General features: G+C 54.5%; 1 long non-coding RNA gene across 1 annotated transcript in view; it reads left to right on the top strand.

Moving 5' to 3' along the window:
- Window positions 1-506: 506 nt before the first annotated feature.
- Window positions 507-2222, top strand: part of LOC146595933 (uncharacterized) — a 2593-nt gene continuing 877 nt past the window's right edge. The window contains exons 1-2 of the long non-coding RNA XR_014895792.1: window positions 507-565; window positions 1239-1432. This is a non-coding gene — a long non-coding RNA (uncharacterized LOC146595933). The remainder of the gene's footprint in view (window positions 566-1238; window positions 1433-2222) is intronic.

Here is a 2222-nt window from a genome sequence, read left to right as displayed (position 1 = left end):
TGTGAGGAAATGGGGGGTTTAGAAGGAGCAAGTTCCCCTGGGACCTTGTAACAAAATCGTGTCTCTCACTGCACGTGCACATGTGTGTCGTCTTGTTCCTCTTGGGCATGCACAGACAACTGAAGGGTGTGCTGAAAAAGTATTGTGGTAACCCTGAAAAGAAAGTGGTTTTGATGCTTTTGTGGGTGTACAGTCACTTCATAGTCCTCTACACAGCTGGAAGGGCAGATTCTGCTCAGCAATTCAGCATGTTGCAGCAGCAGCTGCTGCGGAGTATATTTCGTGCATCATGTAAGAGGCTTTCACTGGGAGTGGAGAGCTTAGCGGGGCATGGGTAGAAATACCCAAGCGCGTCCCCTCTGTCCCCGTGCCAGCTCGGATGTGCCTAGCTGCCTGAGCTGACAAGTGCCACGGCTCTGTCCTTGCTTCAGCCTGCCCGTTCCCTTCACCCGGGGCGCTGCCACGGAAATACGAGCAGCACGAATGTGCCCCTGTGCTGAGCGTGCCCCGTCCTGGGGCCAAACGTGAGCGAGCGGCGTAATGGTAAAACACCTCTTGCTCTGGAGTAAGTACGCTGCGGGGCAGAGCCCTCCGTGGAGGGGCTGGGTACTGCCCGCACCCACGAGGGGCGAGCTGGGGGCCCGCGCATTGCCCGGCCGCTGCCGTTTTGGGCGCGAGGCTGAGCCACTCGCGTTTGGGGAATCAAGATTTCTTTTTTTCTTGGTACGCGGAGCCTTAGCTATTTTTAAAGCAGGAGCCAATAGACTTCGGCCCGTGGGTTTTATAACCGCTGCAGCTGGAGCAGTGGCTGGAGCAGCCATTTATAGTTGGGCTTTCTGCTCTCGTCCAAGCTGTAAAGTTTCTAAAAATGAGAACCTTTAACTGTGGCTACGAAGGGCTGTCAGCAGGACCAGCAGGCTGTCTGACCTACTTAAAAGTTTTAACACGTGGCCAAGATTTTTACGCCAGCGCATAATTATATTGGACCGGCTTGCTCTGGACATTACTAAATATAAAAGACCTTGAAAAGACATTGTACAAGGCAGCTTGGAGCATTCAGAGTGCCCTGTGCTTGCCAAAGAGCCCGTAAATTCTTAATTGCCCAGGGTAAAGGGTTTTGAACGGCATTTTTTTTTCCCCAAAAAAAGAAAAAAAAAAGAAAAAAGGACTGAGCTACAACCCGCTGCCAACCTATGTCTTCTTGACGTCTGCCTTTCCCGGGAATCCCGATGGGGCAGAGCCCGGCTACCTCCTTGCCTTCCCCGGGAATGGGGGAGGATGTTGATCCCCCCCCAACCCCGGCCCGGCTCCCAGCATCGTGCTGCAGCCGGGGCTGAGGCTGCCTCGCTGCCCCGACAGCGGCACCGCGCGAGCAATCCCTGCGCGGGAACGGCCTTCCCGTGGGACAAGCCCATTGCGGTGCTTGGTGTAGGTAAGCACACACAAAAAAAAAAAAATTATTTTTTTTCTTTTTTCTTTCTTTCTTTCTTTTTTTTTTTTTTTTTTTTTTTTTTTTTTTTTTTTTTTTTTTTTTTTTTTTTTTTTTTGCTTTCCTGGTTTTGCAGTTGTTGTCGCGTTAGATTTATCCTTTTAATCTGCGCGCGCTGCGGCTCCCGAAACTGCCCTGCTTCTGCAGACCGCAAAAGTTCCCCGCGGGAACTTAAAAACTGCACTTGTGCCGCTGCGCACCCCTGACGCAGGGCAGCGCCGAGCCTTCCCCCCCCCCCGGCTAAAACTAAAAACAATCACTTATTAGTAATAATAATGAATTTTAAACCCCCCACTCTCTAGTTCTGGTAGAGCCGTCCTTTTCGCTGCGGAGCAGGGACTCGGTGAGCGCCCGCGGGGCGTTGTGCCCACCGCGTCCCGGGCGGTGGAGGTGGCGCCGAGCTGGTGGCAGATCCCACTAGATGGTGCCAGCAGCCCACGCAGGGCCCTGGGGCGCCGGCTCCGCCTGGGCGGCCGAAGCCTCCCCAAAACTGTGGGGCTTCGGGGAGGGGGCGACAAGCTGCCCCAGGCGTGGAGCATCCCGCAGGCGGAGGGGACGACCCCCAGTATGGCAACTGGGGCAGCCCCGAGGCCCCGGCTGGGGACTAACCTACAGCACCTGACACTGACCTACAGTGTCCAACACCGACCTACAGCATCAAACATGGACCTACGGCACCCGACACTGACCTACAGTGTCCAACACTGACCTACAGCATCAAACATGGACCTAC

This window comes from Rhea americana, unplaced genomic scaffold, assembly GCF_003343005.1.
Source record: "Rhea americana isolate MKP2758 unplaced genomic scaffold, rheAme1 scaffold_21, whole genome shotgun sequence".
Classification (NCBI taxonomy): domain Eukaryota; kingdom Metazoa; phylum Chordata; class Aves; order Rheiformes; family Rheidae; genus Rhea; species Rhea americana.
The sequence above is the reverse complement of the archived record's forward strand: the minus strand, read 5'-3'. Positions and strand labels throughout refer to the sequence as shown.